Raw genomic sequence first — 17,092 nt, 5'->3', positions numbered from 1 at the left:
TATCACTCAATTACCAACCTAGTGAGAATTCTATGTAAATTTAGCTAAGATTGGTCCTCTAACAACAGACATACTCAATGAGCCTTTGTGTAAAGCCTTTCTAATTTGGTAGGACCTGTCAGAGCTTGTGCTCAGCTGGCACAGTCTTTAAGAACCCAAAGCTTATCTCCACACTTCAAAGGAGTTTTTCGAAGAGGTTAGTATAACTAGAGTTCAACTGTTGCATGAAGTAATTATAAATTGTTTCAATCCTACACACAATAACACTATAACATTTGTTCAAATGAACACAACGAAACCCTGGAATTATTAAAGATCGCACTTTTTCCATTTAAAGGTTTAGCTTTACCAAATGACAATTTCTAATGAACTTTATTTTGCCTTCTGGTTTAAAAGGCCCCACACAGCTAATTGAGTAGGCCACAGACATAACAACTGTTGACATACCACATTATTTTATACTCTTTAAAAAAAAGTTTATTGATGTGTTTTGTTTTTTACATCAGGCATGAAGGGAAATACTCCCTTCCCTGCTTCCCCAGCATGCCAAATGGAATCCCATTCTTTCAACAAAATATAACAAATACACCTTATTCAACATAAACATTTTGCCTTAGTACCCCCCCATCTCAGTAAGTAGTTTCATTATCCAATGTTTATAATGTTTTTTCAATAATTACATTCAACTTTCACCAATATTTTCATTTACATAGTTTTAATCATTTATACTAATACTTTGCTTCTTATTTTCCACTTTATATCAGTTTACAAATACATTCCCATTTCACCCTGATTTACTTATGTAACGATTAAAAATGACAAAGGCTGATATTATGAAGAAAAATAATATTTTAATTACCATGGCCATGCTGGTAAAATATATAAGACCACACCTGACTATTTTAAAAAATGCTGCCTGTCCTTACCTCCTCCCATCTTGTCTATGTAGTCAAAGAGCTTGTCTCAAGGCCAACCTCTGAATTTAAGCTGCGCTATATGTTGGAGATATCACCACATCCAAAACCGGAAACTCACTGGATCACGGAACATGTCCACAGGAAGTTTGTCAAATACTTTTAAATGGAACCCCCAGAATTCCAAATAACACACTTATATTTATATTAGGCCACAATATTTCATTACTTTCACATTCCAGTTTTTTTCAGACATTCATTAGTTGATGGACATCTACTTTGTTTCAGTTCTTTTCAGTGTGTGCTATGAATATTTTGGTACATATTTAGAAATTTGTTTTTGACCTCTTTGAAACATACACTAATGGGGACATCAATGAATCCAGAAATCTGAAAAAGTTTAATCATTTCCCTTACATTGTAATACAAAATGACACTTGGAATTTGGACTAGTTTCCAGTTCCAACAATAGTGTATAAGTGTGCTCATCTTCCTACTATCTAATCAAGATGGACTAAAATACTTTTGTGTGCATAAAATCAATGTTTTAAATTGCATTTCTCTTTGAGTGAAGGGGGCATTCTTTCATAGTCATTAGTTTGCAATTCTTTTGGAAATAATTTGGCCACTTATCAGGTAAGGAATGGCACTGTTGATCAGATATTAATGTCAACTCTCAATATATCTTGGCTATGACTTTGATAAATTTAATTTTCAACATCACATCAGCCTCCTAGTTGAGGGTATTCTACTGTTTACAAGAGTGGTAGAACTTATTTAATGGGTAATCAAATGATGTGGATTGTTTTATATCAGCTGTCATCAAGGTATTGCTGTAATCACCATGACAATTAACCCAGAATGTAAATGAAACACTGGATTTATAGGTTACAAATTATCCTCAAATCATATCAGCTGGATTCTACTTCCTGATACAAGACTAAAAATGGGAAGGGGGGGCGGAATGAGAGTTCTGCCCTCCCCCAATAATGAGCCAAGCCCACAAAAGGAAAAGCACTGACTGGGTTGGACCTCAAAATGTGGGCTCCATGACTTTTTTGTTGTGTTGTGATATTTATCAGTCAAATTCTCTGGGTCTCTTGGCTTTGTTCAATCCAATCCAAACAATTCAGCATGCATTATGTCTACTTTGTGCTAAACATTAGGAAAATAAGATTAAAAAAAAAAAAAAAAAAAAGCAAAAAACAAACCTGCAGTTTAAAGGACTTTAAATTGTATAGAGGTAAATTTATAAACATTAAAGTACATTCAAAGTAAATCAAAGTCACTTAAGGCAAGAGGAAGGAAGTCACCAGAAGTCTTTTACATAGGAGTTGGTGAATTGGTGCTTGAGTTGAGCTTTTACAGAAATTAGAAGATTCCAAGAGCTTGTGATGAGTTGAGAGTGAATGCATTCCAGGGATGATGAAAACCTATGCAAATAGATGAAATAAAGAGATGAAACACTGTAAGGAATAGAAAATAAATTAATTTGCTAGGATTAAAGTCATGTGTATTAAGTTTGGAAAAGTAGGCTGGTTATAAGCTAAGCTTTTAAATGACAGCTAAAGGAATGTATATTTGAGCTTAGAGGCAACAGGAAAACAATGGAAAAAAATTTTAGTGGGTCACTTTGGCGAGTGGCAGTTTATTAATACCTAGTACTTATATGATGCCAGGCACTGTGTTAAGCGAGTTACAAATATTATTTAATTTGATCCTCACAGCAGCCCTGTAAGGTAGGCGCTATAAACCACATTATCCAGAAGAGGAAACTGAAGCTAATAGAGGCAAAGTGACTTGCTCAAGATTACACAGCTAATAAGTGATTGGATTAACTGTTATTCCTGACTCCAAGCAAAGCACTCTAGCTACTGCAACATGGAGCTGCCTAAAGTTTAGAGACAGGGAGGCCAAATAAGGAGGCTACTGTTACAGTGGAGCAGTGATGAAACTTGCCCTAGGTGGTCATCATTAAAATTTTACTGTAGGGGCAGCTGGGTAGCTCAGTGGAGTGAGAGTCAGGCCTAGAGACAGGAGGTCCTAGGTTCAAACCCGGCCTCAGCCACTTCCCAGCTGTGTGACCCTGGGCAAGTCACTTGACCCCCATTGCCTACCTTTACCACTCTTCCACTTATGAGATAATACACCGAAAAGTACAAGGGTTTAAAAAAAAAATTTTACTGTAGTCAACAGGACAATTAAAAATATATCAATGTAAATGAGACATCTGATTTATGGTTTAAAGGTTATCCCTACATATCATGCCAGCTGATTCCACTGCAAGATAAATGGTAATGGCATGGGGGGGAAGAGTGGGAAGGGTTCCTTCCTTAAGTACTATAGCTTAAAAAGAGAAGTACTAATTGGGATGGACTTCAAAATGTGAGCTCTGCCATTATTCACATTATTATTATTATTCATTAGAGTGAAGGGCCCACTTACCAAGGAACATTTATTAATTGCCTACTATGGCCCTGCAAAGCAGTGTGGATGCAAAGACAAAAGAAAAAAAATATTCTCTGCCCTTGAAGAGTTTGCAAGTTACTTGAGGAAGTCATTTCCTCTAAGATAGTGATGGGCTAACTACAGCCCACGGGCCAGATGCGGCCCCCTGAAATGTTCTATCATACCACACAACATTATTCCTAATCTGATGAATACAGTGAGTAGGGTACAGTACAATGAAACTTTCAAAGAGTTGCCTTAGAAACAGACTGACAGATAAGCATTTCCTTTCCTTTGGCCCCCCCCCCCAAAAGTTTGCCCATCACTGCTCTAAGATATACAATTTATATCCATTCTTGACAGAAGGCAAAACCTTGCCCCATTCCATTAATGAAATGGAAAGTAACATCAAACATGGAAATTTTACGAGGCTTTAAAAGGTTTTTCTAATGACTATACCAGAGTGACTCATGTGAAGCCCAACAATATATCTATTATTCAATTCTGCAACTGTAGAAACAGCTAAACCAGAATGAAGACAAAAAACCATGTGGACTCAGTCCTTAAAATGTAGTCCCTATTGTTTCAGAAACAGCTAGAGAGAATTTGACAGCTCTAATGTTGTCTAAAACTCTTTTCAAGTGAACTCTTTGCATGGATATACTTAATATTCCTAATGAAGTTAGATTATAGGATACAGGATCTTAAAGGTCCCCCTTGCAAGTAATAAGAGCCATTCTATTTTGAACTCTCCAAATGCTATATCCATGTACGTACCATTGTTTTTTCCTACTATAAATAATAATGTTTTACATACCCAAATGCTAAAATTTCATTTTACTAACAACCTACTAAAAACCAATCTTATTGGCACTATTTCTCTTTCGAATCGATATCATTGAAGTCATGGCTGGAAGGGATTTAAGGGATTATGAAGTTCGAACCTTTCATTTTATAAATGAAGGAATTGAAAGTTTAGGGAATAAGTGATTTGTCCAAAGTAGTATATAATGGAACAAAGATTCATGTAAGATAAAGCACAAAAATACACCTCTTTTTGAATAGTCGGTCTACTGTTCTGGTTTATAAAAGGATTTCTATTTATTTATGATATATATTCATCTAAATGCTTAGAAAAATAAATGTCTGTACCCTTATATTAGGCCAACTTAACAAATCTTTAAATGGGGGGGGGGAGAGCCAACTACAGAAAACCAAGTAATAAGAATTTATTACATATGTGCTATGTGCCAGGCACAGTAGAAAGCACTGGTGACTAGGAAAATCTTCAGGTAGAATGTGGCATTTGAATTGTGGCAATGAAGAAAAACTACTTTAGTTGTGTAGATGATGAAGATATTTCAATCCTCAAGCTAAAAGTTCGTGTTTCAGCAAATTTCAGTAAAAACATATGCTATGAATTCAAGGGAGCATTAAATATTTTCCAATTATATTTTATTCATTTATTTATATTTATAAAACCCTTACCTTCTGCCTTGGAGCCAATACGCAGTATTGGCTTAAGGGTGGTAAGGGTAGGCAATGGGGGTCAAGTGACTTGTCCAGGGTCACACAGCTGGGAAATGTCTGAGGCCAGATTTGAACCTAGGCCCTCCCCTCTCTAGGTCTGGCTCTCAATCCACTGAGCTACCCAGCTGTCCCCTCAAGGGAGTATTAAAAAAATTAAATTAAAAAAATTATACAGTCTAGTATCTAAAAGTTTAAAGTGTGTAAATGGAATTAGCTCACCCTCATTCATTCTTTAGACTTTTAGCCACCAATAATAATGTCACCCCACCAAACTCAGAATTAAGTGGGGAGGGGGAGATCTGTGACCCACATGTGATAGTGACAAAAAACAAGTGACTGCCCCCCGGGGCAGACCAAAACAGGGCTGAGGCTGCCATTTGTCCAAGTGAAACTGGAGGCAGGAAGTGACAAAAGCTGCTATCTTTTAAATACGATGGTAACTTCCTGTAAAGGGCTTTTGGTGCTTTGAACTTAATGTTGGAGGAGCTCCGGTGAGATCTCAGACTGCTTCCCTTTGAATTGTCACATGGGTAAGTTAGGCTGACTCTCTCTTCCCTTGGCATTTCTGAAGGCTCTAGCCTCAAGGAGGCCTCTCTTCTTAAAGGAGGCCTTGTGGTTAGAAGCCTTGTTTAATTAACCTCTGTGCCCCCTCTGCTGGGACCTCTGAAGCCTCCCTGGTTTGGGACTCCCGTCCAGGCCAGAGTTTCTCTCTCTCTCATTTTCTCTACCTTCAACCTTCCTAATTGTAAATAAACTACCATAAAAGTCATCCTGACTTAGGTCTCTTTATTTTGGAATCGAGTAATCGATCCCTGGCGACCAAACTTTAAATATCCAGTCCAACCATAATCTTCCCATTTTACTCTTTTACAAAAGTCAAAAGGGTCTCTCTAATTGTTCTTTTTTGCCAAAGTACTTCAGAGCCATGTTGGAGTGAAGCTACCAGTTTATTTATACAGTCTACAATTTCCCATTCTGTTTCTAAGGCAACTCTTTCAAAGTTTCATTATATTGTATCCTTCTCATTGTATTCTTCAGATTAGGAATAATGTCATGTGGTAGGATAGAACATTTCACTCCCCTCCCCCCACCACCACCAAATCTGGCCAGGTGGCCATAGTTTGTCCATCACTGCTCTGAGGTGTGTCTCCTCCTACAGTCATCCCTCCCCACCATAAAACTAAGAAAAAAACAATGAGTATAATACTTTGTTTTAGCAGTCTCTCCTGTCTGGAATGTATATTTCTTTAGCCATCTCTAGGATTTTCACAGGGTCTTTCCACTTCTCAGTTAAAATTCATTTTTCACTTATGTTTCATATATTGTTTTCTTGGTACTAGTTACTTCACTCTTACTATTTCCTGCAAATCATTCCGTTTCTATGAATTTTCCATTTTTACTTAGTTTTTGACCAGCTCACATACTTGGCATTATCCTTTCACCAGAAAGCTCCTCTGCACTTTAGTTCTTTGTTACCACCAAGAATGAAGCTATGAATGTTTTGATGTAATTACAAGATTCCAACCTTGACTTTTTTTTTTTTTAAACCCTTGTACTTCGGTGTATTGTCTCATAGGTGGAAGATTGGTAAGGGTGGGCAATGGGGGTCAAGTGACTTGCCCAGGGTCACACAGCTGGGAAGTGGCTGAGGCCGGGTTTGAACCTAGGACCTCCCCCCTCTCTAGGCCAGACTCTCACTCCACTGAGCTACCCAGCTGCCCCTAACCTTGACTTTTTTACATTTTCCTGCCACTATGTCAATTTATATGAAATGACTGAAACAAAATTTGGTCTTAATTTGCATTTCTTTTGATAATTTGGATGATTTCCATTCATCTTAGTTTACACCAAATATGAATATACGAAAGGCTGTCAGGTGGAATGAATAGATTGTCTTATTTTTGTCCCAGTGTATAGAAGTAGATTCAAGTTACAGTGATAAAAGGGAAAAAAAAATTAACATTTGGAAACGGGTAGTAACTGCTTTGGGAAGTATTGGGTATCCCTTAACTAAGAAAAAGGACAATAGATTTAGAGGAAGACTTCATCTCTTTTGCTTTATAGACAAAAACTGAGGACCCTTAGAGGATGAGTGACATGTCTAATTGGCTTAGACAATTATGCAGGAGCCAATTATGAATCGAAGTCCTGAGTTTAATTCCATTGCATACAGGTGATCAAGCAAAAAATGGATGGATGAATGACTCTTCTTTGCAGGTGTTGTCAATTTCATTTTTGCTCAGGCAATTTACAGAGTCTATGAATACTTAAAACCACTTGCATGGAATTGCCACAAGAACACTAAGTTCAGGAATGGCAAATCTGTTTCATCTGTAAAATTAGAATAACACAACTATGTGTTTTCCAAATGATGTATTCTATAGAAGTGAGGTATTATTCACTTATTTCACAGGCAAAACTTTAGGCACTTAAGTATGGTACAAAAGGTGATATCATCAAGAATCACAGTCTACTATTTTCTGGGGGGGTGGGTGGGAATTATAGGCTCAGTAGTTATATCTTGAATTTCATTTAGAAAATTACTTTTTCATACACGTTCATAATTATTCTAATGTTTTCAATTTTCACTAAACTTTTTTGAGTTTGGTACCAAGAGAGATTTTTCAGATGACTACTGAGAAGGTAAATGGAGCTTAAAAGTTCCTTGGCACACCAGAGCTAATAAAAGGATTAACCTTACTTTTCTACTCCAATCAATTAAAATTTAAATGACTGCTCTCTAGAATTTTAAAATGCCTTTTTGCTTATTTTCCATTTATTTCAAATATTTAATCAAGTTTTACTTTGTTTGCCACTCTCTCCACCCTCTGAGGCCCCCCAAGATAGTTTGTTCTTTCAGTTTTTCAAGTTGAAAAGTTGTCTAATACTCATGATTCTTTTCATTCTGGTTTCTTAAGGATGATTCAAATGGATTCCTGATGCTAACTACATCTTTCAAACTTTCCTCTTCTACTCACCAAATATCCTAGTAGAGGCCCTCAATATCCCTTGCTTGGACTACCACCATAAAAAGCACGTTTGTTTCAGTTTCCTCATCTATAAAATGAACTAGAGAAGGAAACAGCAAACAATTCCAGTATCTTTGCCAAGAAAATCCCACAAGGGGTTATGCAGAGTTGGACATAATTGAAAAACTGAATAACTATTCTTCCTGACTTTAGTCTGACCCATCTCCAATCCATATTTTATATTACAATCTCCATCTCATTTCTCTACTCAAAAATCTTCAATGACCCCCCCTATTGCCTCTAAGATAAAATACAATTTCCTTACTCAGGCTTTAAGATCCTCCATAATTTGGCTCCAATTGCCTTTGCAGCCTCATTTCACATTACTGTCCTTCACATGTGCCACTCCAGTTCAAACTTTTGGTATAATTAGATGCCCTTGCTCCCCACCCCAAATATGTCAATATTTGCCTCCATGAATATGCATACTTTCCCCCATGCCTAGGGTATTTACTCTTATTTTTTCGTTTCAGAATACTTATCTAAGGCTTAATTCAAATGCCTTTCTTCCTCCAAGAACCCAAGATCCCTTCCACAATCTCCCCATACTAAAAAATTCATTATCCACCCAAAGTCGTCCCTCCCCCAGGACATTTTCAAAAGTTTTCCCCAATCATTCTTTACTTTGTATTATACTTAATGTACAGATCATACCCCACTCTTGGGGGGAATTGTTTCCACTTGCAATACTATGGACATGGTAGGAACTTAATATAGGTTTTGTACTGTTTAGGAAAAAGTAAAGTTTCAGCAGAAACTGACCCACAGTCCCTGGTTTATTTATTTGATTTTCTCATTGAAAATGAATCCAAGTATTAAAAACTGATGAAATTCTGACTCAACTACTACATGCAATATAAAAATTCTACACATTCCAACACGATATCTACAATTATCAAGTGGGGTCAGGAAAAATATAACGGATACCTTAGAAAAATATTCTCCAGATGTTGACCAAATTTTATTGGTCTTAAGGAATTAAACTAGAAATAATGTGGTAACAAGTACTTTTTCCTACAGTAAAGGATAGAACTCCCCTGCTCTACAGGGGAGAAAAGATATAAAAGAATGCAAGCCTCATTGGGTTTGAAAGCACATATAATTGAAATGGAATGTTACCCCTAAAGGTATAATCGTATGTTCTGTGTATAACTGCTATATTTGGACCCATGAATCAAATGACAATAATTGGGCCTATTGTGAATGCTGTGATATGCAAGTTACTTCTGTCGATGTCATATTTATTTCATGAAATAAGAAGCTAGCATTAAACCTTGAAGTTTCTATCTAGCTAATATCATTTTTGAATTGAAGGATATATTTTATAAAATCCTTCCCCTAGGATCTTCTTGTCTCCCATATTAAAATGATAAGATATCTGACCACAAGTTTTCAGCCTGGAAGAGACACCAAAAGCTACCTAGCACTTATCAACAGCAATCCCATCTACAATACATACAACAAATAGTTGTCAAGCATTTGTAGTAAGACCTGCTTAAAAAAAAAAAACAAAAACAAAAACAAACAAAAAACCACTCTTGTCCCTGCTTAGGCCTGGTCATTTGAAATTAAACATAGGTTAGTATTCTCTTATTTTGTCATATATTGGGGGTTTCAATGTGCTTACAACCATTTTTGTTTCATCCTTTTATAGAATTATATCGTTTTGGTGCTTAGAATAATTCTTAAGAGGAAACGGAGACCATCAAAATGACTTGCCTGATATCTTTATATAAAAAAAACAAAACACAACACAACACATTCCCTTATGGTTAAATAAGAAAAGCAAACGAGAGAAAAAAACATTTGAGTTGTCCTGCCTTCTCCACATCATCTTTTTTGCTGCTTTTATCTTTCAATTCATATTAAACCAAAGTCAGATGTTTTTAGAATTCTGTGGCAATGGAAAATTCAGAACTTTTGGAAGAAAAGTCTTTTCAATTAGGAAAAGATTAGGAAAATATATTCAGAAAACATAGCCTATCTTAGCAGTTAAGATTTGCTGGATTTTAACTGAGATAAAATTAAGATATAAAAAGATCATTGTAGGTGAAAAATGTTTCATGAATATGCCAGAATACCATCTCATTTTTAAAAATGTGTATTCTAAAGTACAATAAAAAATGATAAGAAATTTAGGCTTTTAAGCAAAATTAACAGCCCCTCTCCCATGCTTTGTTAATTGCAGAATACTCTTCATTCATATTACTTTGTTATATTTATATGTTTGGAAATGAGAGCACTTGCAAAATTTTCCCCTATGGAGATGATTTCCACTGGAGTCAACTAACCTAAACAAGTCTGAGTAATTTACAAGTAGTAACTCCTGCAAGTTTACAAGGATTAACTAAAGCAAGTATTGCATGTTGTTAATGTGCAACATTTTTATGAAGCCTAGCAAACTTTAATACTCTGTGTGACAGTCCTTATTAAAAATTGCCAGAACTTTAATTAGTAGGTAAGAGGATTAACCCTTCACCTCCCACAATGTGATTTCTGGCTTGGCAAATTAGTGTTTTTATACTCTTTAGTTTTAATCTCATGGTTGCTATGCTTTTTGGATGAAAGAAACTAATGCAGAATATATTCCCAAACAGAAGACAATTTTATAAAGTTGGACAAATATTTTTACTTAATAAGCTTAAAAAAAACCTACTCAATTTTCATTAACAAGATCTTGGTAAGAAAAAGATTAAATGTTACATGCAACTTAGAATGGTAGTGTTTAAAACCTTCCCTAAAGGGTGGTAACATTTTGGATGAAGGCCCTTCAAATTATGAAAATGAGAAGTTACTTGTTAAACATTCTTTTTCATTAACTTTAAATGTAGAATGCTCAGTCACATCTGGAAAATTTTCCTTTTATATTCATCTATCTATCTACTATCAATTTTAAATTTATAACATGTCTGCTACCATTAAACTTGACACTACTGTGGTAACCTTTTTGAGCCTTCGATTTTATCATTTGTAAAATTACACGGTTGGGCTATAATTTCCAAGCACCTATTTGATCTCTAAAATCCTACAATTTATATTAGCTTTACAGAACATATTTGAAAGCAATACTTAATGAGAGGAGCAATCCGAATCTTAGATGAGAATGCTTTCACTTTTCCAATGCTGCAGTATTTTCTATGTATGAAACAACATTTATTAAATTTTGGTTCATTCCCTACTAGTCATAGCAAAACTGATTTAACTTCTTGGAGATTCTGTTTCCTTATCTGTAAAACAGGAATTTTAGTACTTGCAGTTTCTCCTTCACAAAGTTATTGAAAAAAGACTATTGCAAACCTTTGTGATTATTATACAAGTGTGAACTGTTACCATCTACCTAAGAGAGTTGTGAGGAAAGTATTTCTAAAGCATAAAGAAAAATAAAAATGTGATCTAAAGATTTTAAATTTTTAATCAGTTTCAGATTTGTATCTTATAGTCAAGACCTAATAATAAAGCGTTTAATATAACAAAGAGCTATGTGTAAAGAAAAAGTAAAACAAAAAATTTGCCAAAAAAAGATTTGACATTTAAAAGCTCTAATAAGCCAAAGCAAATTTATAATGAGGGATCTTAGATTTAAGCTGGAATGGTTTAGTCCACAGAGCTCAAATATGGGGGCCTATGATGCCTGTAACAATTCTGAGTACTACTGAACCAGATTAAAATACAATTGGGAGGGCAGCTGGGTAGCTCAGTGGATTGAGAGCCAGGCCTAGAGACAGGAGGTCCTAGTTTCAATTGTGGCCTCAGACACTTCCCAGCTGTGTGACCCTGGGCAAGTCACTTGACCCCCATTGCCTACCCTTACCAATCTTCCACCTATAAGTCAATACACAGAAGTTAAGGGTTTAAAATAAAAAAAAAAATAAAAAATACAATTGGGAAATACTTAAAAGTAAATAAAAATACAATACAATATGGATAACATTACATTGTAAACTAAGTCAATGTGTAGTTCAGAGATCTATGTTAGAATGAATGGTATTAGGGATAAACCCTTATTAGTCCAGGACAGGGCCCAGACATGGGGGGGGGGGGGGGGGGCAGCCCATAGCCTCTTTTTGTCTTCTTTCCACTAATGAACATTAAAAATACAAGCTTGAAAAGCTTGTGAGAAGAGGGTTGTGGTTTAACTACATGTCAGAATTTAAAATTGTTCTCCAAAAAGAGGTAAGAAATAAGAACTTTCTTTACCTTTCAGCTCCTACTTCATTTTGATCCCCAGGATCAATCATACATCTGAAGTTTTCAGGGAGGAGCAGAGAAATTTCTCAAAAATCAAAAAACTGAGACCCTTGGTATAGGAATACATTCTTCATAAAAACTAACCTTTTTGAATGTTGACCCTTATTATGTTATTTAATGTCTGAATATTTTGTTTCTTTAACACCTGCTAATTAGCAGAGGTATACAATTACAGGAATTATCTTTTATAATCACTTTTAATGTACTTTCCCCATGTTTTTAATTGTTTTGTTCTTGTTTATATTAATTCAAGCTTGTATACTTTTTTTTTTTAATCAATAAGGGTTAACACTTTCACTCAGAATCAAACAAAACCAGAGTAGGAAGAGATCTTGAAGGTGATCTAATCCAACTTTTATGGACTAGATGACCTTTGAGGATCCTTTCAGCTCTACATTGATGATATGAAATGATTTTTTTTCTTCACCAGAAAGTGAACTAAGTTGTTTTAGAAAGACAACTCTGAACATACAGTAGATGTTGATCTGAATGCTTTGTGAAATTGTCTAGATAATCCTGGAAGAGGAAAGGGATAAAACGGGGTCAATTCAAGTTCTACTGTAATCCCTTCACATAGTCTATTTACTCAAAAGCTGGGATCATCTAGGTAAGCCAAATTTCAGCAACCCAACTAGAATTTGAGGCAAGTTGTAGATAAAAGAGCTTCAAGGCACAGAGAACATGGAGATGCAACTGGTTTTCTTTTCATGTTGGGGCACCACTCAGAGTCATAAGTTGTTCAAAATTCAGTTCTTTCTGTCCTTTACTCTGAATTAAAAATAAAAAAATCCTACCTTAAAGCCGATGTAAAACCAATTACTAGATAGTGTTAAGTTTCTGGAATTGGGGAAAAATTCTTTGTGTAATAATGTTTAACTTTATTTGGACTTCATTATAGCTCTTGAGACTTATAACCAGTTGTTTTCACGTCATTTGGATTCTGTTTAAACTTGCACTGTGCTATATTAACATCCAGAGAAGAATTAGAAAGGATCCTTTTCTCTCACAACCATGTATACTTATAGTTTATAACAAAACAAGAAACATAGCTTATAAAGCATTAGCATTTAGGTGTAACAAACCAGTTTGCTGAGAATCTAACCAGTCAGTGTATATCTGTGTGAGACTGATGTTTAAGGGAGTTACCCATGTAACTTGAGAAAAGATCTTCTTAATAATTACTTTGTTTTTATAATAGCCTTTCTTCTAAGAAGCTCAAACTATATGAGAAAACACCACCACCTCCAGGGAGGCAGTAACAACTGGACTGAGTAAGAGGAGAAATATAAGGAGTTCAACTAGTTATACTAGTTCCACTAGTTCAACAAAACAAATTACTCCTACTTCTCATAACTCCATTTGTTTAAATTTGTCCTGTGAGGTCTAGCCATGTTTGGTTTGGTTTTTTTTTTTTTCATTAGAAGAGGGCCTATTCTCTAGTTTTATTTACCTAAGTATTCTATGTCCTTAGAAGTTTAGAAAATCTTATGTCCTAAGACAATGCTGCCCCCAAATTTCCCCTTCTTCTTCTTACACAAATAGATTTAATTTTTTTTCTCACATTCAACTGTAATTGTAGTGGCTGAATATTAAACATAAGAAGCTAAAATGGAGTCTTTAAAAAGCTTGTGGCTCAAAATATCATGCAAAAACTATAATCAGATACTATTATTTTTGAAAAAATTCATATTAAAAAGATAAAATCACATCATGCTTAAGCTAGAAAGGTCCCTGGGGGTTATCTAGCCCAACCCTCTCATTTTACAGACAAGAAAAGAGACCCTAAAAGGCTGAGTAACTTGCCTAAGTCACAGAAGCATTAAGTATTCAAAAGTAGGATTTGAACTCAAGTTCTCAGATTCTAGAGTCAGTGCACTTTCTATGTATTATGTATCAGTGTAAAGTACATTAACAACAATGAATAAAACTATACTGCCTGCTAGCATTATTATGTAATGTAAAAGTCTTGTTTTTAAAAAGTTTTACTGAAGTGAGTGAGAAGGTGAGAGGCCATCTGTGTTCTGACCGTATCTGATATGTTGTCTTCATATTCTAGGAAGGACATTGATTAGCTAGAAAATACCAGAGGATCTAAACTAGGAGGGCAAAACCAAAACACACACATAGAAGAAAGAAACTATGGAGTAGAGGAAGAGAAAGACATGATTGCTAAATTCAAGGTGAATGTGGAAGAAAGATCATCTATTCTGTATGGACCCAGAACAAAAAATTAGAATGAAAAGAGAAATTACAAAGAAGCAAATTGAAGCTTGATATAAACAAAAAATTACAAAAGTAGAATTAGGTCTGCCTCAGGAAGCGATTGACTCACATTTATAGGTACTAAAATTTTCAGTGACAAAAATCACAGATAAATAAAATTGAGGTGACTGACAGTGTTTAAATAAAAATGTTTCCTCATGAGAAAGACAGCCATATCAAAATTATTAGAGGACGAGCCTGATAATTCTGATAATAGATTAAATTTTATGCCCAAAATACTAGTTGTAGAACACGTGAAATGGGTTAGAAATGCATTTTCTAACTAATATGTATATACATAGTAAAAACCCTTCCCTTCCATCTTAGAATCAATACTCTGCGTTGGTTCCATGGCAGAAGAGATAGGCATGGGGGTCAAGTGACTTGCCCAGGGTCACACAGGTAGGAAGTATCTGAAGCCAAATTTGAACCTAGGGCCTGGCTCTCAATCCACTGAGCTACTCAGTTGCCTATATATATAAGCATTAGGTAGAAACTTCTTTGGAATTCTGGTTTCCAGCTGTGTGATAATATTAATCATAAGCCAAGTATTTTAATGATCCTGATTACTTAGCATATTTTATGCAGTTAAAAATATTGAGCTATTTTCAAAGTTCATATTTCAAAACATTTTAACTTAGTAATTATGTCTTTTTGCAATGTATGAAAAATCAATGTGGCCAAGAGTTCACATTTCTCTGCACTGGTAGTTGATTTAAGGTCTAGTTCTTTATGCTATATATTTAAAGCTTCTCAAAAGATATACTACAGGACCATCTCCTTTCCAGGCCTCTAAACCCAAGTACTATAAATATATAGTTTTAAATGAATTTTTAAAGAATTTTAATGAAAAAAAAAAAAAGCTGCCACCAACACCCAAATCACCTTGGCTTAAAAAAATAAAGGAAAAAAAGATCAAGTTGGAGAAAAATAATCTTCTACTTTCACCTATGTCCTACTTAAAGCAAACGAAGCACCATGCTACCACAGAGAATTGGCAAAAATAAATTAGGAAACAGCTGCAATGCACTTGGGAGCATGCAAGTATAGATCAACATTTTACAAGCTCATTTGTCTACATGACACTTTTGGGTTTGAAATAAATTGACAAAAGCCAAAAATGCTGGTCCAGGTGTACTAGAACTCCTATGGGATGAGGAAGTCAGTAAAATTTTGTTTCAAGATGAACAAAATTAAATTTATTTTAACAATGAAAAATTGCTTCTGTATATATTAAATATTTTATACCATTCACATTTAATATTTGAAAAGGAGAAAATACCACTGGCATAAAATTTCCCTGAGACCTCTATTTTCATAGTAAAGAACAGTCAGGGAAAAAACTCTTTGATCATTAAAGGTACTGTCAGTAAAAGAGATTTCTACATTGATACTCATGATTGAAGTATTTTTAAAAGGTTAGTTAATTACTACCTTGTAGCCTAGGTAGCAAAAAAAAAAAAAAAAAAAGCCAAACTGTTAGGAGACTTTGCAAACTGATGACAAAGAAAATAGTCTATGAAAATTATGTTACTGGGGAAGGGGTACACTATCATCTCCTACAGTATGGATAATTTAAATCAAACCATGGAAACAGCAGCTATCAATTATCTTTAGGATGATAAAAGTCATTCCATCTTCCCCAACCCCAAAAAACAAACCTATGTTAAGGAGAAGAAAAAAACAGGCTTATTCCTAAAGAATGTGGGATGTGTGTGTGGACAAACGGACATCCAAATGAACCCAGGTCTATCACTAGCTTGGTGTGTGATCTTAGGCAAGTGCTCTTTTCCAAATTCTGCTCTTTAAAAATGAAGATATTGAACTAAAGCACTTTAAAGGTATCTTCTTATTTTTAAATTTATGTGATTTGGATGGTAGCTGAAAGAAATACGGGGCTAGGAAAAGGGAAGGAAGGAGAGGTGAACAATTTAAAAGGGTTACTTGATACAATTTGTACATTAGGAAAATGAATCCAGTAGAACAGGGGTCTGCAACCTTTTTGGCCGTGAGAGCCATAATCTCTACATTTTTTTAAATATAATTTCCTGAGAGCTGAACAATATGTTTAACACTGAATACAAGTAAATATGTCCATTTTATGTAAGAACAACACTTTTAAAATACAATAAGTGTCTGAACTATTTTTAATAACATTATTATGTGCTAACCAATGATGGATAAAGTACTTCTTACCATTAATGTGACTTCTGGTGCTGCATGGTTTTGCTGATGGATTTGTAATCTGGTTGATATGTGGTGAGGTTAAGCTTCATGCAGGCATTGAGACTTCCATCTGTTAAACATGATCTTAGGTTGGTCTTAATGTTCTTTAGATGTGAGAAAGACTGCTCACATGCATACGTAGAGCCATACATTGTCAGTACAGCAATACTTGCACGCTGCAGTGTGTGGTATGTGATAGGAAGGGTGTTCCAAGTTCTGACAATCAGCTGATCCGCAGGTTGAAGATTTTTCATTTCTCCCCACTTGTGATTGCTCGCCAATTCTGCTTGCTGTCATGCAAGTCTTTCCAAATCTTCATTCAGTGACTTGAACTTATTCACCCACATGTCTGAGGCCTTCAGATCAGCAGCTTGAAGGTCAAAATCTCTGACAGAGACACCGGGGATGTAACTCAGGTCAGCATTGTCCACTGCA

At 35.2% G+C, this 17,092-nt stretch overlaps 1 long non-coding RNA gene across 1 annotated transcript; it reads right to left on the bottom strand.

Annotated features, from left to right (window-relative positions):
- Positions 1-353: 353 nt before the first annotated feature.
- LOC123250449 lies at positions 354-16,667 on the bottom strand. Its single transcript, XR_006506402.1, has 2 exons — positions 16,628-16,667; positions 354-2,347 (listed from the first exon to the last, which is right to left on the bottom strand). It is a non-coding gene; the product is annotated as an uncharacterized LOC123250449 (long non-coding RNA).
- Positions 16,668-17,092: the final 425 nt, after the last annotated feature.

The sequence above is a fragment of the Gracilinanus agilis genome, chromosome 5 (assembly GCF_016433145.1).
Source record: "Gracilinanus agilis isolate LMUSP501 chromosome 5, AgileGrace, whole genome shotgun sequence".
Classification (NCBI taxonomy): Eukaryota; Metazoa; Chordata; class Mammalia; order Didelphimorphia; family Didelphidae; genus Gracilinanus; species Gracilinanus agilis.
This window is presented reverse-complemented; position numbering and strand designations above follow the sequence as displayed.